We start from the raw sequence: 24,170 nt of genomic DNA, 5'->3' as shown, positions 1-24,170 counted from the left end.
AATAAAAAAATTAAAAAAGAAAAGAAAAGAAATCGGATAGAGCATATACTTGCAGCTTGACAGCACAATTGAAGGCTCTAGAACAAAAAGAAGCAAATACACCCAAGAGGAGTAGATGGAAAGAAATAATCAAACTCAGGGCTGAAATCAACCAAGTAGAAACAGAAAGAACTATACAAAGAATCAACACCCTCATAGAAGCAGGGGAAAGGGGAAGGGGTAGGAGGTTTCCAGAATGGGGAGAAAGTGGGTAAGAGGATAACACTTGAGTAAATTAATTAGTTAGTTAGTTAGTTAGTTAGTTAGTTAGTTAGTTAGTTAGTTAAACTGAAAAAGGTATCTTGAGTTATGGATCACTCTCAATGATCTCAGAAGCAGATGGATGGGCACTTGGCATTTGCTGGGAACTATTTGACATGTCAGAATATTGACATAACTAGCAACCTTATTTGCACCATATTTTAGTAGTGGAGAAAGTCAAAAAAGGCAAAATACTTCACCGACCACCTGCAAGGATGCTGTTCTCAACCAGTCAGGATATTCCTCATTATCATCAACAAGGAAAAGAATCTTATCACCAAACAATAGTCAGCCAGTTGTTATTTATATTATTAATAAATTTAGCCTTTATTCCTTATAAATATTTAATAAAAACTAGGGAAGAAAGTCAAGAATGTGAACCTTCAACAATAAGTCTTATATATTTTATGTACATGGATCCATATATCTGTTATTTATGTAAAAACTAGACCGAAAGGCCACATATATGAATTCTGATATCCAGGTGGTACTCAATTAAGTATGGGTCCTACCCAGAGAGCTGCGGAAGGAGAGAAGCCCCGCGGCCATATTTGTTGCCTGACGGGACAGAAAAGGATCACTAGGTACTGTATCACCCTGAGCTTTAGATTTCTGGTGGTGCAAACCGCCAGGGGTTAGCCTGCATTTAGGGAACTGAGTACATAGGCGGTTTGTCTGCCAGCCTGCCAGGTGCAGGGCCTGTGTCCTGCCCAGTGAGCTGCATAAGGAGAAAAGCCCCACGGCCATACTCGCTGCCTGCCAGGAGAGAAAAGGATCACTAGGTACTGTATAACCCTGAGCTTTAGATTTCTGGTGGTGCAAACCAACAGGGGTCTGCCTGCACACAGGAACTGAGCACAGAGGTGGTTCATCTGCAAGCCAGTCCAACCCAGGGCCTGTGTCCTATGTGAGAATCAACAGAGGGAGTGACCCCCACCACAACATCTTCGCTCCATAATAGAGCAGACAGAGAACACCTAGTTGACCTTGACAACCTAAGTAAAACATTGCTTGAGGCAAGACTGAGAAGGGCTCCAAAGACACAAAAGAGGAAAGCTGCATATCAGTAATTTGTGCCAGAGGAAACCCAGTTATCCAGTGTTGCAGAAATAACCTTAAAGATCCACAGTAGGTTGAAGCACCAGCCAGTGACAATAAGACCATCTAACACCTGGGAAAACAAGATGGCTAAAGGCAAACGTAGGAACCTTACTAACAGAAACCAAGGCATCATGGCAGCATCTGAATCCAATTCTCCAACAATAGCAAGTCCTGGATATTCCAACACACCAGAAAAACAAGATTTGGATTTAATAACACTGGTCATGATGCTGGTACAGGAACACATGAAGGACATACTTAAAGAAATTCAGGAGAAAATGGATCAAAAATTAGAAGCCCTTACAAGGGAAACGCAAAAATCATTGAAAGAAATTCAGGAGAATACAAAAGCCAATAAGGAGGAAATGCAAAAATCACTTAAAGAAATTCAGGAGAACTTTGATCAACAGGCAGAAGTCATGAAAGAGGAAACACAAAAATCTCTTAAAGAATTAGAGGAAAACACAAACAAGCAAATGACAGAACTGAGTAAAAACTTCCAGGATCTAAAAACAGAAGTAGAAACAACTAAGAAAGCACAAAGGGAGACTACTTTGGAGTTAGAAAACCTTGAGAAGAAATCAGTGACCATAGACACAAATATCAACAACAGAATATAAGAGATAGAAGAAAGAATCTCAGATGCTGAAGATACCATAGAAACCATGGACTCAACAGTTAAAGGAAATGCAAAATGCAAAAAGCTTGTAACCCAAAACATCCAGGAAATCCAGGACACAATGAGAGAGCCAAATCTAAGGATTATAGGCATTGATGAGAGTGAAGATTTACAACTTAAAGGGCCAGCAAATATCTTCAACAAAATTTTGGAAGAAAACTTCCCTAACCTAAAGAGAGAGAATGAATATACATGAAGCCTACATAACTCCAAACAGACTGGACCAGAACAGAAATACCTCCCGTCACATAATAATCAAAACTCCAAATGTACTAAACAAAGAAAGAATACTTAGGGCAGTAAGAGAAAAAGGGCAAGTAACATATAAAGGAAGACCTATCAGAATTACACCAGATTTCTCACCAAAGACCATGAAAGCTAGAAGATCCTGGGCGGACCTCATGCAGACTCTAAGAGAACACAAATGCCAGCTGAAACTACTACACACAGGGAAACTCTCAATTACTATAGATGGAGAAACCAAGATATTCCATGACAAAACCAAATTTACACAATATCTTTCTACAAACCCAGCCCTACAAAGAATAATAGGGGGAAAACACCATTATAATGAGGGAAACTATACCCTGGAAAAAGCAGGATATTAAGCTTCTTTCATCAAACCCAAAGAAGATCACCACACACGTATAAAATTAAAATCAAAAATGATAGAAAGCAATAACCACTACTCCTTAATATCTCTTAACATCAATGGTCTCAATTTCCCAATAAAATGACATAGACTAACAGACTGGTTATGTAAACAGGACCCTACATTTTGCTGCATACAGGAAAGACACCTCAGTGTCAAAGACAAAACTACCTTATAGTAAAAGGCTGGAAGACAATTCTACAAGCAAATGGTCCCAGGAAAGAATCCGGAGTTGCCATTCTAATATCAGATAAAATTGACTTTCAACCTAATGTCTTCAAAAGAGACATGGAAGGTCACTACTTGCTGGTAAAAGGAAAAACCCAACAAGAAGAACTCTCAATCCTGAACATCTATGCCCCAAATACAAGGGTGCCCTCATTCATAAAAGAAACTTTACTAAAGCTCAAAGTACACATTGCACCTAACACAATAATTGTGGGTGACTTCAACACTCCACTCTCACCAATGGACCGATCAGGAAAACAGAAACTAAACAGGGACACAGTGAAACTAACTGAAGCTTTGAACCAATTGGAGTTAACAGATATATATAGAACTTTACATCCCAAAGCAAAAGAATATACCTTTTTCTCAGCACCTCATGGTACCTTCTCCAAAATAGATTATATATTTGGTCGCAAGACAGACATCAACAAATATAAGAAGATTGAAATAATCCCATGCCTCCTATCAGATCACTATGGAGTAAAAGTAGTCTTTAATAACAGTAAAAACAACAGAAAGTCCACATACACATGGAAACTGAACAATACTCAATGATACCTTAGTCAAGGAAGAAATAAAGAAAGAAATCAAAGATTTCTTAGAATTTAATGAAAATGAAGGCACAACATACACAAATCTATGGGACACAATGAAAGCAGGGCTAAGAGGAAAATTCATAGCTTTGATTGCCACCAAAAAGAAATTCGAGAGAGCATTCACTAGTACATTAATGGAACAACTGAAAGCCCTGGAACAAGAAGATGCTAATTCACCCAGGAGGAGAAGAGAGGAAATCATCAAACTCAGGGCTGAAATCAATCAAGTACAAACCAAGAGAACCATACAAAGAATCAACAAAACCAAAAGCTGGTTCTTTGAAAAAATCAACAAGATAGATAAACCCTTAGCCAGACTAACCAAAGGGCACAGAGAAAGTATCCAAATTAACAAAATTAGAATTGAAAACGAAGATATTACAACAGAAACCGAGGAAATTCAAAAAAATAATCAGATCCTACTGCAAAAACCTGTACTCAACACAACTGGAGAATCTGGAGGAAATGGACATTTTCTTAGACAGATACCAATTACCAAAATTAAACCAGGATCAAATAGACCATCTAAACAGACCCATAACCCCTAAAGAAATAGAAGGGGTCATAGATAGGCTTCCAACCAAAAAAAGCACAGGACCAAATGGTTTCAGTGCAGAATTCTATCAGACCTTCAAAGAAGACTTAACACCAATACTCTTCAAACTTTTCCACCAAATAGAAACAGAAGGAACACTACCCAACTCCTTCTTTGAAGCCACTATTATGCTGATAAGAAAACCACACAAAGATCCAACTAAGAAAGAGAATTTCAGGCCAATTTCCCTTATGAATATTGATGTAAAATTACTCGATAAAATTCTTGCCCACTGAATCCAAGAACACATCAAAACGATCATCCACCATGATCAAGTAGGCTTCATCCCAGGGATGCAGGGATGGTTCAATATAAGGAAATCCATAAATGCTATCCACTACATAAACAAACTCAAAGAAAAAAACCACATGATCATTTCATTAGATGCTGAAAAAGCATTTGAAAAAAATTCACCATCCTTTCATGCTAATAGTCTTGGAGAGAACAGGAATTCAAGGCCCATACCTAAACATAGTAAAAGCAATATACAGCAAACCGGTAGCCAACATCAAACTAAATGGAGAGAAACTTGAAGCAATCCCACTAAAATCAGGGACTAGACAAGGCTGCCCCCTCTCTCCATATCTTTTCAATATAGTTCTTGAAGTCCTAGCTAGAGCAATTAGACAACATCAGGAGGTCAAAGGGATACAAATTGGAAAGGAAGAAGTCAAATTATCACTATTTGCAGATGATATGATAGTATACTTAAGTGACCCAAAAAAACTCTACTAGAGAATTCCTAGAACTGATAAACAACTTCAGCAAAGTGGCTGGCTACAAAATCAACACAAGCAAATCAGTAGCCTTAATATTTTCAAAGGATAAGCAGACTGAGAAAGAAATTAGGGAAATGACTCCCTTTACAATAGCTACAAACAGCATAAAGTATCTTGGGGTGACTCTAACCAAACAAGTGAAAGGCCTATATGACAAGAACTTCAGATCTCTGAAGAAGAAAATTGAAGAAGATCTCAGAAAATGGAAAAATCTTCCATGTTCATGGATTGTCAGGATTAATATAGTTAAAATGGCCATCTTGCCAAAGGCAATCTACAGATTCAATGCTATCCCCATAAAAATCCCAACCCAGTTCTTCATAGAGCTATAAAGAGCAATTCTTAAATTCATCTGGAATAACAGAAACCCAGGATAGCTAAAACTATTCTCAACAGTAAAAGAACTTCAGGGGGATTCAGTATCTCAGACTTTAAACTTTACTACAGAGCAATAGTGATAAAAACTGCATGGTATTGGTACAATATCAGGCATGCGGATCAATGGAATAGGATTGAAGGCCCACAAATGAACCAACACACTTATGGTCACTTCATCTTCGACAAAGGAGCTGAAAGCATCCAGTGGAAAAATGATAGTCTGTTCAACAAATGGTGCTGGTTCAATTGGAGGTCAGGACGCAGAAGAATGTGAGTCGATCCATTCTTATCTCCTTGTACTAAGTTCAGCTCCAAATGGATCAAGGACCTCCACATAAAACCTGATACACTGAAACTAATCAAAAAGAAACTGGGGAAGACCCTGGAGGACATGGGCACAGGGGGAAAGTTCCTGAATCGAACACCAATAGCTTATGCTCTAAGATCAAGAATTGACAAATGGGACCTCATAAAACTACAAAGTTTCTGTAAGGCAAAGGACACTGTCAAAAGGACGAAACGTCAACCAACAGATTGGGAAAGGATCTTCACCAACCCTAAATCCAACAGAGGGCTAATATCTAACATATACAAAGAACTCAAGAAGGTAGAACCCAGAGAACCAAATAACTCCATTAAAAAGTGGGGTACGGAGCTAACAAAGAATTTTCACATGAAGAACTTTGGAGAGCTGAGAAACACCTTAAGAAATGTTCAACATCATTAATCATTAGGGAAATGCAAATCAAAACAACCCTGAGATTTCACCTCACACCAGTTAGAATGGCTAAGGTCAAAAACTCAGGAGACAGCAGGTGTTGGCAAGGATGTAGAGAAAGAGGAGCACTCCTCCACTGCTGGTGGGGCTGTAAGATGGTACAACCACTTTGGAAATCAGTCTGGCAGTTTCTCAGAAAACTGGGCATGACACTTCCTGAGGACCTGTTATACCACTCCTGGGCATATATCCAGAGGATTATTCAGCATGCAATAAGGACACATGCTCCACTATGTTCATAGCAGCCCTATTTGTAGTAGCCAGAAGCTGGAAAGAACCCAGGTGTCCTTCAACAGAGGAATGGATACAAAAAATGTGATATATTTACACAATGGAGTACTATTCAGCCATTAGAAACAATGAATTTATGAAATTCTTAGACAAATGGATGGAGCTGTAGAACATCATACTAAGTGAGGTAACCCAGTCTCAAAAGATCAATCAGTGGTATGCACTCACTGATAAGTGGTTCTTAGCCTAGAAATGTTGAATACCCAAGACATAATCCACAAATTAAATGATGTCCAAAAAGAATGGAGGAGTGGCCCCTAGTTCTGGAAAGACTCAGTTGAAGAGTATAGGGGAATTCCAGAACAGGGAATCGGGAAGGGGTAGAGGGAGGAAGAGAGGGAGGGAAGGGGGCTTATGGGACTTGCGGGGAGTGGGGACCCAGAAAAGGGGAAATCATTTGAAATGTAAATAAAAAAATCAATAAATTTTTAAAAAGTTTATTCTGATATAAGAAGATAGAAGGTACTATTCTGACTTTCTGTTGTTCGTGACTGCTAAATTTCCTTTAGTTTAATCATTATAGAATTAACTCTATATAGCTGACTATACCAATTTCATCAAAAATTCAGAATATAATTTGTGGATTTTATTAGGAACTCACTGCATTCTAAATATGGAGAATTTTTAGTCAAGGGTTTTCCCTATAGATAAAATCCTAGCATTCAGAAGAAAAGTAGACACTTTTTCCCAAGAAGCTACTTGCAATTTATAGATGCTAGCGGAGGGAAAAATAGTTTTCTTCACTGGGTTTAGCTTTGTATATCAACAATGCCCCAGGGAAGGCCCCATACTCAGTTCAGCCCAGAAGACACACTGTTTTTAATGTGTTTTTCTTTTCATCTTGTTTTTGTTTTTATGAGGGAAAAATAACAAAGTTTGGTAGATAGAGATGGGAGGACTTTGGAAAGTGCAGAGGATCAGAAAGAATATGATTAAAATGTTTTGTATGAAATTTCTAAAGAATAAAACAAGCGCAACAACAACAGTAATAATAATGATAATAGTACTAAACCCCACTTTGTTGCTTGGTGTAGAGTGGAAATCTCTATGGACTGCTCTGAGGGTTAACATAAGTTTTCAGTTTTGCCATGCCTGATATATTTTGTGACACATAATGACAGTGTTACTACTGTCTTCTCTTGGGGTTAAGTTTTCAACTTTATCATGCCTGATAAACTATGTGACAAACAATGACAGTGTTGAGGTTCAAGGGTAGGGCACAAATGTTTGTTTTTGCTTTTGTATATTTGTCTTGTCCATTTCTAAGCAGACATTCTCTGTAGGTTCATAGTCACGGAAGAGCTCTCTGAGACTTGCATGGAACTCAGGACTACAAAGTATTAAAGCAATCAAAGTGAACTTGAAGAACCAAAATCCTACAGAAGAGCTCACTTTGTGGGGAATATTACAAGATTAGACCTGGGATCAAACCAGACTTCCTAAGTGGAAGTTTCAGAGGCCAGATGTTATGGTCATGAGCCAATGGGAGGACTTCAGCCCTCAACAACAGTTTAATGTCAGATAGGAGGTGGTATTCAACACCCCATTCCCTACAGGAGAGGAAGATCTTGAAGAATAAAAATCAAAGCACTTTGCAGGGATATAACATAGCTCCTTTCAAAGGGGCCCTGGTATCCAATGTTGAGCAACCAATTTATTGATCCCCTACTGATGAAAATAATGCTTCATCTTGGAACCCAGTGCCCCATAATCCCTGGCTAACTCAAATAAACACTGGGAAGTGTGAACATCAACTGACAAATACAAAAATAGAGCAGTGAAGGCATTTTAAAAAACCAAGCTTGTCCTAGGGAGGGCAGATTACACACACTTATTAGGGAGGACACTGTCTACACTACTGTCCTATGAGTAAGAGCATAGAACATGGGCATTACTTAGGAATACACACTGCATATCAATTTTGGGGAGTATTGTTTGAGGATGTGAACTGTAAGGGGATCTTCTGTCTCAAGAGACATGGAAATCTAAAGGGTAGACATTACTCATGCAGCCCTGAGCAGTAATGGCTGATAAATACCTTGAAGAGGACTAAGAGTCTGTCTCAAAGAGGAAGACACCCAGAGGGTCCTGGTGTGGCAAGCTAGAATATGGGACCTGCTCTTCTTCAGATGTAGCATCATCAGAGTTACAGATGACTGGAGCTATTTGAAGCATAGATGTTCCCTTCACTGGTTACAAAAAACTGTACAACTCAATGAACTGAGCAAAATTAGAAAATCTCTATACCTGTGTTAACTGAAATCCACACTTCCAAACAGGCCACAGGACACAGGGAAATAAAAAGAGAGAAAAAAAGGTTGAATGCAAATAAATAAATTGGATCAGAATATTTAGGGTAGAGCTAGTGGAGGGTAATTTGGGGATTTGTTATTTCATTGCTAAAGTACAGAATGTTTCTGGATATTTTAATTATGTTTTTAACTTTTCATATTATAATATAATTATATTATTTCCTCCTTTACTTACTTCTTTCTAAACTTTCCCATACTTGCTCTCTTTCAAATGCTTAACCACATTATCAACAATTATTATCTTATAGATATATGTATGTATATATACATATATTTTTACATATACATATATATGTATATATAGGAATATTCCTAGCTACATAAGTACAACCAGATCAGTCTGTATAATGTTATGTGGGTGTGTGGTTTTAGGGCTCTCCATCTGATTTAGGATAACCAATTGATGTGCTCTTTCCTGGTGAACACTATTTCTGTAACTCTCAGTACTTCTTTGTTCCCTATAGCATTTTGTCTAGGGACAGAGCTCCAAGGAACTTTTCCTTCCATGTTGTCATGTCTATGTCTATTGTCCTTTCTTCAGCTCCTCTTAAGGCCATCATGTTAGTGAGGATTTATGGGAGTTATTTCTCATATTATCAGAAGACAGTCTCAAAGTAAACTTCCTGGTGCTCTGTCTCATACAATCTTTTCACATCCTCTACAATGTCCTCTGATCTTTAAGTGAGAGAGTTGTTTTGTACATTTATCTCTTGGGGCTGAGCTCTAAATTTTGATTGGCCATGGGTTTCTGTACATCTTTATTTTTAACTTTAGAGTTCAACACTTATTCATGTCAAGTCAAAAGCACTGTGATCACTGACCCAAAGAGAAGTACATGGGATTATAACTAAGAAATAGGAAAAGGAATTAGATTTTCCTAGAGGTAGAACATCATCTGTGCTACAGTGGTCAGACAAATATACCATTGGTATATCCAGCATAGCATGATTGGCACTTACAAACCCTCAAGCACACTGAAGAGATCAGGTCAGGTTCAGTTTTCCACACCTGAAATCAGAGCATTTTTTATTAGATATTTTCTTTATTTACACTTCAAATGTAAAGTGTACTCTTTCCTCCTTTCTGCTCCCAAAACCACTATCCCATCACCCTTCCCCTGCTCACTAACCTACCCCATCCTGCTTCCCTGTCCTAGAATTCCCCTACACTGGAACATTGAGCCTTCATAGGACCAAGGGCCTCTCCTCCCATTGATAATAATAAAAAGTCATCCTCTGCTACATATGTTACTGGAGCCATGGGTCTCTCCATGTGTACTCTTTAGTCGATGGTTTAGTCCCTGGGAGCTCTGGGGATACTGGTTGATTCATTTTGTTTTTCCTCCTATGGGGCTATAAACCCTATCAGCTCCTTAGGTCCTTTCTCTAGCTCCTCCATTGGGAACCTTGTGCTCAGTCCATTGGTTGACTATGAGCATAAGCTTCTGTATTTATCAGGAACTGGCAGAGCCTCTCAGGAGACAGCTTTATCCGGCTCCTGCAACAAGTCAGCAAGCACTTATTGGCATCCACAATACCCAACAAAGAAGGAGAACTTCAGACCAATTTCCCTTATGAATATCGATGCAAAAATACTCAATAAAATTCTTGCAAACCAAATTCAAGAACACATCAAAACAATCATCCACCATGATCAAGTAGGCTTCATTCCAGGGATATAGGGATGGTTCATTATACAGAAATCCATCAACATAATCCACTACATAAACAAGCTCAAAGAAAAAACACATGATCATTTCATTAGATAATGAGGACGCATTTGACAAAGTCCAACATTCCATCATAATAAAAAGTATTGGAAAGATCAGGAATTCAAGGCCCATATCTAAACATAGTAAAAGCAATATGCAGCAAACCAGTAGCCAACATCAAACAAAATGGAGATAAATTTTAGGCAATCCCACTAAAATCAAGGACTTGACAAGAATGCCCTCTGTCTCTCTCTCTCCACCTGTTCAATACAGTACTCAAAGTCCTAGCCAGAGGAATTAGACAACAAAGGGAGGTCAAAGGGATACAATTTGGAAAAGAAGAAGTCAAAATATCACTATTTGCATTGTATCCTTATCCTTAGGTTCTTACCGTGTGGCTTTGCTTCATACCTCACAGCAATAGTATTTACTGCATAGAGGAACTCAGGCTTCTGTTAAAACATTTGTGAAAGTAAAAATCTTGATACAGGATTTTATCAATAATAATACAGCTTTTGTTTCTTTTAATCCATCATGAATAATACCTTTTAAAATTCTTACCCTGTTGTATTTATGGTTCTACTTGCTCTTCCAAAATCTTTAGAGTATGAGATAGTTGCACTATAAAATGCTATCTTTTCTCAGAAACTACATATGATATACCCAAAATAATTTGCTGCCTTCTCCAAACAAGTGAATCACTTATTAGAATTTAGTTTCTAAAGGAGACATAGCTAGTCACAGCTATAGGAGTGTCATAATGACTATGACACTATTAACCTTCCTTCAAGGACTAGAGTTACGGGAATTTCATCCTGGGATTCAAGAACTTAACTCCTGAGTAAGTAGAAAGAGGTGCACTGGAGTATATAGGTGGAAATTTAACTGAAATAGGGATCCTGGATTGATATTGATTCTGCTTCTGGGTTTTTCTGGCATGTAGCTCTCTACAACTTAACCATGTGCCCATAAGCAATCCTTCTCTGTAGAATGATCTCTACAATTCACACAGTTAGTTATTCATCTGTGCTTATGTGGAAGAATATGTTGGTATCTCCCAACCTTTTGAAGACCTAAGTCTTTGCTCTATAGAAGCCCTGCACAGGCCAAATAGCCTCTTCCATCTCTAGTCTTCCATCAGTGATCTTTGCTTATCCCAGAAATACAAGCAATGTGCAGAGACATTCTATGAGAAGAAAAGGTGAATGTCCCATTAATTTAGAAATGAGGGAGAGTGTCAACATTGCCATCCATGCATAGAATAACTACAGAACAAACAAATCCGTGTAAAAATGGCTGTGTTCTAATATTGAGGACTGGGACAAGAATTCAGCCACAGGAGACTATGGGTATATTTGTATCCACTCCTTCAGGGAAGAACAAGGTTTTTTAGTTCTCAGGTTACAACCATCAATTCCCTGACTTGAATCAGCCTAATGACCCTTTCAATTGTGAAGTCTAGTTTCTACAGTGTTGGCAGATGTGTGTCTCATACTGCTTTAAGACTCTAGTTAATATCAAATACCCTTATAAACAGGACAGCCTGCTAGAACTATTTCTCCTTATAGTCTTGAGGACGTGTTAAGAAGGGTAAATTAATAACAACTATCACATTTATGCTTTGAATTGTAAAAAAGTGAATCTATTCAAATTCACAATAGACTGAGTAAATCTCTCCAGAGATAAAGGACAATATGCTAGAGTTTGTATATGGTGTTTATAATTTATAAATTAACTTTACAAAAGACACATTTGTCTTTGAAAAATTAAAGTAGTGTAAATTCTGATAGTATTATGTCAGGCTTACATTTAAAAGATAATTTAGTTATCCAACATATTGCATAAGCTACATATAATTATTTTAGTTACTTGAATTTGTGAAGTCTTCCACAGATAAGAGCTTTAACAACTACATGTTGTAGGTCGGATGTTTCTAATTGCACTTACTGAAGATTCTGTGGAATTTACTTTATGAGACTCACGGTCTTAGTCAGAAAAACTTTTGGCATACTATCAGCAAAGCCCAGTGGCAATTTTCAGGTGGTATAGTCTGCTTTGTTGCTTGGTTAGAGATCTATATCTGACCATCATATGTAAAGGAAATTGATGATATCAGCCCTAAAGGAACATTCCTGTCAATGGCTAGGCTTCGTGATAGCATAAATGAAAAAACATCATGAGCTGAACTTCAAATAATTGCTCATTCATGGGCATAAAATTTATTCATAGGCATTTAGTAGCATCTGCTACTGAAACGTGAGCAAGGACTGAATGAGTCACTTTTCAATTGTTGTCATAAAATGCCATAGTGAAGAGAGCTTTCACAGGTGTTTCCTTGAGGATTATGGTCCCAGGACGTCCAGGATGGCAGAGTAGAGTTAGCAGGTGGCATCTGGCTGCCTACAGGCAACTGACTCAGTGCTGACATCTCCAAACACAAACAGGAATCCTAGCAGATTGATCCAAATCACCTTGCATGAGTCCTTTGAAACTAAAAGTCCACCCTGAATGACCTGCTTCCTTCCTTCAAAAGGGCATACCTTCTAACCCTCCGCCAAATAGCCAACCACAATTCAAATACCCAAGAGTTACGGAAGAACTCTCACTCTTAACTCCAAGGGGAAGGGGAGTTTTATGACCTCTTTAGTTTGCAAGCAGTCAATGATTTTAAGTTTTCCCCTTAATATTCTTCGGTTAATTCTTTAAACTTTCACTTAGTACAAAAAGTCCTAAGAGGTTTGGCTGATGAAGGACTATGGCTTTCTATTGCTGGGTGTTAGGGCTAGTCTCCATTGATGTTATACATTTAGTACACAACTGACACCCAGTAAAAGGGTATTAGGTTCTAGGCAATGGTTGCAATAAAACAAACAAAGCAAAACAAAAGTCATAGGAGGAGCAACAATATGAACCAGCCAGTACCCCCAGAGCTCCCTGGGACTAAACCACCAACCAAAGAGTACACATGGAGGGACCCATGGCTCCAGATGCATAGGCAGCATAGGATGGCATTGTTGGACATCAAATGGAGGAGAGGTCCTTGGTCCTTAGAAGGCCAGAAGCTCCAGTATAGGGGAATGGCATGACAGGGAAGCAGGAGTAGGTGGATTGGTGAGCATGGGGAGGGGGAATAGGTTAGGGGATTTTCAGGGGGGACCAGGAAAGGGGACAACATTTGAAATGTAAATAAAGAATATATCTAATAAAAAGGAGGGAAAGGCACCTATTAAAATATAAGCTAAAATAACAGCAATGGGAAACAACAATGATTTCTAATTATGATGATGATAGTTTTTCATAAACCTTAAAACCTGGGAGCCATGCAGGGTCAATCTCTCTCTCTCTCTCTCTCTCTCTCTCTCTCTCTCTCTCTCTCTCTCTCTGCACACACTTTCTCTCTTTATCTTCCCTCTCACCCTTCTCTCTCCCCATGGTGACTTTCCCTAGCCTTCATACTTGAACTCATCTGCCCAAGAGCTACTTTCTAATAAAGCATTTAACCAAAGACCTTGAGGTCACAAGTTCACAATTACTAAAGGAGTGCTGGATTAGAACTGTGGGCAGGCTCACTCTTCCTGGCAACTCTAGTTCATAGGCTATGTGCTGCATGCACTACAGGAGAACACAACAGATGAGAAGTTCAGTGCATCAGTGAAGGAGAACATGGGTCCATGATACTTATAATAAGAATTATGTCTATTCACATCTTCAATCACAATCTATTTTTCTTTATTCTCCATCCTTGGCTGGAAATCTTAGAAACTTCTTACTATCCCTCCCTAGAAGTCCATTAGGCTTTTATAATTTTTGATCATTTTGAAATTCTAGATGTACCAAAAAACATACACTTAAGACAATATAATATTTTTAAAGTAAGTGTTGAATGGTATGTGCACACTGAAGCATATTCACTGCACTTTACATTTTCTGTGTTATAGCTCCTGAAAAATTATGCTGAGGTTTTGTTTGTTTTTTGCCTGATGCTAAAATTAACACAGTTACAGTCTACATTTTTGTTAACTTTGTATGATTAACATGTATAAATTCAGTGGTAAATCGAGGAAGAAGTATAATTTTTATAATTTTATAATTATAATTTTTAGTTTGGAAAACCAAAGCACAGGAGGTAGAAAAATATAGACAGCTATGGCATTTGCTCGTGATCTTGGTGAAAGAAATTTAGTGTTTTGTAACATTTCTGGTTTTATTTCTTTCTTTCGGAATAAAACTTTTCGAAGAATGGGAATACAGGAGAATCACAAGAGAGGAAAATTGTTGCAAGACTAGAAAATTAAATGAAAAACCAAAAGTATAGTACTAAATAAGAAAATGCGGGCACAAAGGTCACTTGCATAATTTCTTAGTTTGTAGACGTTATGATGTAACCTTTCTTCAAAAGCATAAGTAGGCCAAATCCAGTGCTCTGCACCTGGTTTCATTTAGTCAGTTCCCAGAGAAAATTGTGTACTTTTTGTCCAGAAGGTCCTTTACAGCATACTCTGGTATACCACACGTCTTCCTTCCCTGTTCCAAATACTACAACACAAGCCTCATGGAGGCATGTGCATACTCAGCTCAAGTTTGTCTCCAAATTAACTGAAGCAGTGCACTGGCTTTGCCATGCTGGACTATGGTGCTTTGACAGGTATAGTAATCAGATCTGTAGAATAAATGTTTGATAAGAGGAAAATTCCCATTATACAGTTGATAAATGATAAGTAAAATCAAATCTAAAGCAAATTTGTACCAAATCCATAGATTATTCAAAAAGTTTCCCAATGTGCTAACCACTATTTTACCCTGGATCAAACCTTTCATCCTACAAGAAATGTAGAAATGATTTGAACTTGCTTGTCCAAATTTATAGTCACGTGAAAACATGAGTAGAGTTGTTATCATATAGCTAGGTATAGCAATAGCAACAGAGCTAGTAATCTTACATGAGACAGGGAGAGTCATGAAAACATTTCCTTAGATTCTAGACCTTACTAACTTCTGCTCTATGTTCTGCATAGCTTGGTGGTGGTGTGCAGAGGATGCAAAAAATTAACTGAATTCAGGGCTACAATGGAGGAATTCTCAGCAGATGCCCATGTTGCTGTGAGATTTTTCAGACATGGAGATGTCATTGATTCATCTTCAATCCTATAAGTAACTCTTAACTCACAACTGTCAACTCACTTCTTCAACCTATGATCAGGTAAGTTAATTATTCCATTATTTTCAGTATAGGTAACTGCAAAAAATGCATTAGACTCTTAGATGAATGGTAAGTTTTCCTTGTCCTAGTGGTGTGATACAATGTACATTATGTGTTGTCATAAATGAAGTGAGGGGGGAAAGGTGAATGTGTATTGCATTTAACTAAGAAATTAGTCAATGTCTATACCACCAAAGCACGAGACAGCTCCAGAGCTAGGAATGGCCCATCTCAAAAAGGCAGTGCAGCTGAAATTGAGAGCTGTGATAGAAATTAGATCACAGATTTTTGTGGGTCAGAAATGTCACAACTCCAGAAGAAAGGAAGTGACATTCCCTAGTTCGAGGTCACTGCTGTGCACGTTCTGACTTAAATTAACCTAATGAAACATTCAATTATGCAGTCTAGTTAATACAATGCTAGTAGATGTCTAGTTTGTACTATTTTGAGAAGTTATTTAAAAAGCAGGCTACTGCTATTTGCCTTTATATTAGTGGCAATGACTTTCAAACAATCATTTATAACATAGTTTATGAATTGTAAAGCAGTGTTCTGTTTAGACTGTGAACCACTCTCTAGTACTAAATGAGAAGATGTATGTGTGTTAACATGTGTACTAGGTAGTTTTGTGTATCAACTTGACACAGGCTGGAGTTATCACAGAGAAAGGAGTTTCAGTTGGGGAAGTGCCTCCATGAGATCCAGCTGTGATCAAGGGGAAAGGCCCCTTGTGGGTGGTACCACCTTTGGGCTGGTGCTCTTGGGTTCTATAAGAGAGCAGGCTGAGCAAGCCAGGGGAAGCAAGCCAGTAAGAAACATCCCTCCATGGCCTCTGCATCAGCCCCTGCTTCCTGACCTGCTCGAGTTCCAGTCCTGACTTCCTTTAGTGATGAACTGCAACGTGGAAGTGTAAGCTCAATAAACCCTTTCCTCCCCAACTTGCTTCTCGGTCATGATGTTTGTGCAGGAGTAGAAACCCTGACTAAGACAACATGTATGCCACTTTCTTAAATATGAAGGAATTTCAAAGACGTACTGTGTTCTTTGAAAAATAAAAAGTAATAGGAATTCTGATGATATTGTTTTTATTTTATGTACAAAGTTTGCTTGTTTACCTTGCATACTGTATTTTTGTTTGTTTGTTTGTTTGTTTTTCAGGACAGGCTTTCTCTGCATAGTCCTGACTGTCCTAGAACTCACTCTGTAGACCAGGCTGGCCTCGAAGTCAGAAATCTGACTGCCTCTGCCTCCCAAGTGCTGGGATTAAAGGTGTGTGCTACCACTGCCCGGCTGCATACCGCATTTTTTATACATTAAATTTTATTGGTTTGCTGAGTTTGGGGATTTTTCACAAACACAAATCTAAAGCTTTGCATTGTATGCAGTTGTAATTGCATTGATTAGAATTCATCTGGAACTTGGCCCCAGAAGTTTACATTTTTTTCTTAGAAAAGTTTTTCAAAGTAGTTTCTCTAAAGTTTGAAGGTTTTATCTTAGTAAACAATAATTACATCATTTCCCCTCCCTCTCCTGAAGTTAATGAACATATCACATATTCACTGCCCCTTCCCCACAGCTTCTCCCAATCTATCACTTCTTTCTTTGTGTGTGTGTGTGTGTGTGTGAGTGAGTGAAACAATATAGAAATACTACCTAATGAGTTCATTTAGTGTTGTTTGTATGTACATTCTTTAGGGACTGACCACTTGATATCAAATAACCTTTTAGAGGTCTCATCCCTTGAGAAGAATAAACACTCTCTGTAACAGGCTTAATTTATTATATATTCTTCATTTGGAAAGAGCCCTATAAGAGCCTCCCTATCCACACTGGCAAGTCAACTACTTTGTCATTGTTCAGCTTTTGTTTATGCAGTGATATTATTGCTATTTCACTGATCTATCTTCCTTTTCACATATAGAAGACATAATCAAGCTTCAAATACCTAGCACACTATTACAACCTTCCTTCTTCAGTGTTCCCTGAGACTATGGGTAGGGGATGAGTTGTAGATTTATACACTACTAAGACTAAACTTTAAGACATCAGTTGTTTTCAGCATTTTTACCAATTGAGGAATAAAGATTTGTGAAAATGTGGGGAAGAGGGACCCTCATTCACCATTGAGGGATTGAAAGTTTTGCTGGCACTCTGGAAATCAGTACAGAGAATTCTCAAAAAGCTTAACATAAATACGATAAATGACCATATTGTACCATTGCTGGGTACGTATCCAAAAAATTTAACATTCTACTCTGAAGATGCTTACTCAACTAGCTCTGTACAAAATAACTCAGAAAGAGAAACAACCTAAACACCCTCCTTTCAAGTGGCAAATGGATAATTAAAATGTATTAAAAACACACAGTGGAATACTATGAAGCTATGAAAATGAAATCATGAATTATGGAAATAAGTAAATAGAACTGCCAAATGTTAGATTAAGTGAGGTATCCCATACCCAGATGAACAAATGCCACATATTATCTCTCATTTACGTTTCATAGATTCAATCTTCAATTGTGATTATATAGTCTGTAGTAAGAGAAAATATCTAGAAAATAAAAAGAGGCCATTGGGTGAGGAAGGAACTCTATGGATAATATAAGAAAGTGGGTAATATGAAGGGAAAAAATGGAAAAAAGAGGAGGGACTTTTATTGGAAGTGGAGAAATGATAATAAAGAAGGAAAGAAAGAGAGAAAGAAAGAATAAAAAGCACCGGGGATGTTTAAATATCATAGGGAAACATATTACTTCATATTTGCTTAACATTTTAAGTTTTTATGTTCTGTTAAATTATGATACTTGGGATGCTAATGACCCCTCAAGAGCCATGTGATCGAAAACCCAGTAGAATGCATGGGAAAACTCTTTTCCAATGGATACTCAAAATAGTATTAGGATATAGCTGTTGTCTTTAGTTACCTTCCAGATGAATAATGTAAATCCCTATTGCTAAAGATAACATGTGCTTTGGACACAGGGGTCAGAAGACTCCAGTGGTATCTGATAAAAATGCCTCCTCTCTGAGAACTAGCTTACACAGAGCTAGAAAGTACAATACAAGCTGCCAAGGGAAGAAAGCAATTGATAGTGCTACCTAGACCATTTGTCTACAAACCACAAGTTCCAGCATGACAAGATAACCTTAAAGGTGAAATAGTGGCACTTATATCTTGGCAATAACCAACAAGTGTCCAGTTGGATTTACTCAAAAGGAAGAAAATCATGCCTGGTAATGGAAACCTACTCCAATACCTGTCATTTATCTTAGAGGAGAATGTTCTACAGTCACTTTCCTAAAACAGTATAATTTCTAACTGCATTTGGATTGCTTTTTCTTATACCCACAGATAAGCATGGTTTTCTTATCAATGAAGTTTATTTTTCAGCAGATAAATACCATCACAGAAAGACTTTTAAGGTAGGATGCACATCCCATCTCTTCCTCATGGGATTACAAGTTTATTGATATGTTAAAGGCCGGTGTCTGTCCAAAAAAAAATAAAAGAGAGAGAAAGAATGATGTATTATGGCATGTTGCAAAGGTGGTATACTTATGACAAGATACTGCTGCTTGCTAGAAATCCAGAAATCATGGATTTATTTTCATCAGACATGAAGATGAAGCAAACAGAACTGGGGTGTCCTTGTCACATCAGTGTCCAAACTGCTAATAACAGACATTGAGTTAAAAATAAAAAGAAGGGGAGTCTAATGAGCAAAAATGATCAGAAATTACAGCATGTTAAGCTCTCTGAAGAGACATCTTCTATGCCCAGCTCAGAATAAATGTCAGATCCAAATCTGAGAACCACAGATGCACTTTTGTAAACATTCCAGAATCCCAGGAAGTTAACAGCTTTTCAAACTATACAACAACTATGTAAATATAGTTATTTAATTACATATCATAAAGGAAGATTATATTCTTCTGTCCCAACTAAATTATAACAAGCTCTTAAAGCAGGCCACTGGAGATAGATAAGGCTTCTCTACAAAGACTGGCACTTGTAACACATCACGTGAATAGTTTGTCTCTGCTATTTTTTTCTCACTACAGAGATACTCATACTGCTGCTGTTGTAAAGCACGTTCATATGGGAGAAATTGGCCTCCACGCCTACATATAACATGGTAAACGGAAGTTCCAGGCTGGCCCTCGGGTCCCTATTTGATCTGGAAAGAACCATATCTGAGTATTGGGCCTTATTTGGCCAGATGCTGAGACCTAGTGAGGGAGTCTGAGCCTTTGCTCAAGTTTCGAGACCTGGCTCAGGCACTTCTGTATTGGAGTGACTCAGCATGACCTGCTTCAGCCTGCCTTTGCCTAGCTACTGCTGACATAGAATAACTTTGTAGGCTCTGCCAGTCACCCCATACCCTCTGTCACCCCCCCCTCCTGTCATCTCACCTCACCAAAAATCCCCACCTCTTCCCTCAACCCTATATAAACAAAAGACTGATACAATAAAATGAGTTTCTGCTTTGTCAGACTTTGTGCTTGGCTCAGGGTGGCTATTCTCCTGATGGCAGGAAATCCAAACTGTATGACACTCATCATCCTGCTCAGCTCTGAGGAGATCCTGGTGGACCAGGTTCTCTCCTCTCCCCACGACCTGCTGCCAGAGAGCCCTCAGTAAAAAGCTCTTGGTACATGAGAACCTCTTCCCAGAAATCTTCAATGGATTTATAAATACCACACTTACTTTCAATTTCTTCCTTAAAGAAGAATTTGTATCAATGTCTGAAAACACAATGACCTAATTGAGAGAATGTCATGAACCAAAGTTCAAATGGTACACTTTCATTGGTAGAAGAAAGCATCAGTCACTAAACATTTAACAAGGAAAATGTAGTAGTTATATATAAATTTAAATTTTCCAAGAAGGAGTGGCTTAAAATGTTTTTTATCCAATGTACTTTTTAAAAATTCTTTTAAACATTTCCATTTGTTACATACGCTCTTAAAATGTATAGCTAAGAAAGGGTTCAGACTTCCTCTTCTTGAGTGCTAGGACCAGTGTCCACTGGCACTCTTCACTTGGTGTACTACAGATAACCAGAAAAAAATTGTTTGGAAGGACATTTCTTAAGTTGAAAATAATTAAAATCACTAGAACAATGTTATTAAGAGACAAGGGAGAATGATAACTATAAAAATCTTTATAGAAACTCCTAAATTTGGAAGCCATTGTTAAAAGAACTTGAAGGCATAGGTTATGCCTCATTACTGAAACACACTTGCCTTTGAAATCCAAACAAGCTTTTCTTCATGATAAAGTTTTTCAAAGGCTGGGTATTATGTGCAATGTGTCAGTCTGAGTTCACAGTAGAGGATGGTTCAGTACATCAATGACTGTGACCCTCACTCTCCATTGGATGCCAAAAATACACATTCATATTGTTTGATTTACTTACTGATTTTATTTACTTTGCATTCTTAACTCATAATCTTTCAGTTTCTTAATATCACTAGCAGCCCATTAAACATTTTTTTTTCAAGACAGGGTTTCTCTGTGCAACCCTGACTGTCCTGGAACTCACTCTGTAGACCAGGCTGGCCTCGAACTCAGAAATCTACTTGCCTCTGCCTCCCACGTGCTGGGATTAAAGGCATGCAACACCACCACCTGGCCCTAAACTTTTATAATATTGACAATTACCACATTTAAGTAACAGAGACATCTAAACATTTGAGAAAATATATTAAGCTATGATTAATGTATAAGGTAAATTTTTATTTTATTTTTATTCTATAGAAAATACTACCCAATACATTCTATTATGGCACATTTATTTATACTGATACCTAAACCACACAAAGACCCAACAAAGAAAGAGAAATTCAAACCAATTATCCTCATGAATATTGCTGCAAAAATACTCACATGGTGGTGAGGATGTGAAGAAAGACGAACACTCCTTCATTGCTGGTGGAATGCAAGCTTGTACAACCACTCAGGAAATCAGTCTGGCAGTTCCTCAGAAAATTAGAAATAGTTCTATCTAAGTAACCAACATATACCCAAAAGATGCTCTGGCATGTAACAAGGACACATACTCCACTATGTTCACAGCAGCCTTATTTATAATATCCAGAAGCTGTAAAGAACCCAGATGTCCTTCAACAGAGGAGTGGACACATAACATGTGATAAATTTACACAATGGAGTACTACTGAGCTATTAAAACAATGACTTCATGAAATTCGCAGGCAAGTAGATGGAATTATAAAATGTTATCCTGAATGAGGTAACCCAGGCACAAAAGAACACACATGGTATGTACTCACTGGTAAGTGGATATTAGCCAAAAAGAAACTTGGAATACCCATGATAAAACTCAAAGATCACATGAAGCCCAAGAAGAAAAGTCCACACAAAAGAATGGATGGTGTAGTTCTACTTGTAAAGTGGACAAAAATGATCTCAGAAGTAGAGGGAGAGAGGGATCTGGGAAGAAAAAAGGAGGGGGAGGGAAAAGAGGGTGCTGGTTCAGTTAAGGGAGGAGATGTGAGAAAAGTCCAGAGGGTCAGGATTTTGAAAAGAGGTGTGTAGAAGTAGGGGAGGGGGAACTGAGAGTAGCCACAAGAAAGCCCCAGATCCCAAGGATCCATGAGGTTCCCAGGTCCCAACAGGAAGGGCATTAACCAAAACACCCAACAAAGGGGACAGAAAACCTGCAGAGACCATATCCACTGAGGTATGGGGCCACCTACCCACTTCAGAAATATTAATCCAGAATTCCTCTTGTCAAAATGAAATAAAGGGACAGAGTGGAGCAGAGACTGAAGGAAAGGCCATCCAGATACTGCCAAACCTAGGGATCCATCCCATCTGCAGACCCTAAACCCAGACACTATTGCTGATGCCAAGAAGTACTTGCTGACAGGAGCCTGGTATAGGTGTTCCCTGAGAGACTCTGCCACAGTCTGACCAATAAAGATTCAGATGCACACAACCAAACATCAGACTGAGCACAGGGACCCCAATGGAGAATTTAGGACAAGAACTGAAGGAGATGAAAGAATTTGCAACTCCATAGGAAGAACAGCAACCAACCAGACGCCCCTAACCCAAGGCTTCCAGGTGTGGGCCAACATACCAAAGCTTTCCACAGAGGTCTCTGACACAGCCGGGTATGAGAATTATTTTTTTATTCTATGTATTTTTATTTACATTTCCAATGATTTCCCCTTTTCTGGCCCCCCACTCCCCAAAAGTCCCATAAGCCCTCTTCCCTCCCCCTGTTCTCCCTTCTACCCCTTCCCACTTCCCTGTTCTGGTTTTGCCCTATACTGCTTCATTGAGTCTTTCCAGAACCAGGGGCCACTCCTCCGTTCTTTGATGTGTACCTCATTTGATGTGTGGATTATGTTTTGGGTATTCCAATTTTCTAGGCTAATATCCACATATTAGTGAGTGCATACCATGATTAATCTTTTGAGACTGAGTTACCTCACTTAGTATGATGTTCTCCAGTTCCATCCATTTGTCTAAGAATTTCATGAATTCATTGTTTCTAATGGCTGAATAGTACTCCATTGTGTAGATATACCACATTTTTTGCATCCATTCTTCTGTTGAGGGATACCTGGGTTCTCTCCAGCTTCTGGCTAGTATAAATAGGGCTGCTATGAACATAGTGGAGAATGTATCCTTATTACCTGCTGGGGAATCCTCTGGGTATATGCCCAGGAGTGATATAGCAGGATCCTCTGGAAGTGACATACCCAGTTTTCTGAGGAAACACCAAACTGATTACCAGAGTGGATGTAAAAATTTGCAACCCCACCAGCAGTGGAGGAGTGTTCCTCTTTCTCTACATCCTCACCAACACCTGCTGTCTCCTGAATTTTTCAATCTCAGCCATTATGACCTGTGTAAGGTGAAATCTCAGGGTTGTTTTGATTTGCATTTCTCTAATGACTAATGAAGTTGAACATTTTTTAGGATGCTTCTCAGCCACCCGAAGTTCTTCAGGTGAAAATTCTTTGTTTATCTCCGTACCCCATTTTAATAGGGTTATTTGGCTTTCTGGGGTCTAACTTCTTGAGTTCTTTGTATATATTGGATATTAGCCCTCTATCTGATGTAGGGTTGGTGAAGATCTTTTCCCAATTTGTTGGTTGCCGATTGTCCTTTTGATAGTGTCCTGAAGTCAAACTATCACTATTTGCAGATGATATGATAGTCTACCTAAGTGACCCAAAAACTCCACTAGAGAACTCCTACAGCTGATAAACAACTTCAGCAAAGTGGCAGGTTATAAAATCAACTCAAGCAAATCAGTAGCCTTCCTATACTCAAAGGATAAGCAGGCTGAGAAAGAAATTAGGGAAATGACACCCTTCACAATAGCCACAAACAGTATAAAGTACCTTGGGGTGACTCTGACAAACAAGTGAAAGATCTGTATGAGAAGAACTTCAAGACTCTGAAGAAGGAAATGGAAGAAGACCTCAGAAAATGGAAAAATCTCCCATGCTCATGGATTGACAGGATTAATATAGTTAAAATAGCCATTTTGCCAAAAGCAATCTACATATTCAACGCAATCCCCATG

This window comes from Apodemus sylvaticus, chromosome 14 (genome assembly GCF_947179515.1).
Source record: "Apodemus sylvaticus chromosome 14, mApoSyl1.1, whole genome shotgun sequence".
NCBI classification, from domain to species: domain Eukaryota; kingdom Metazoa; phylum Chordata; class Mammalia; order Rodentia; family Muridae; genus Apodemus; species Apodemus sylvaticus.
This window is presented reverse-complemented; position numbering follows the sequence as displayed.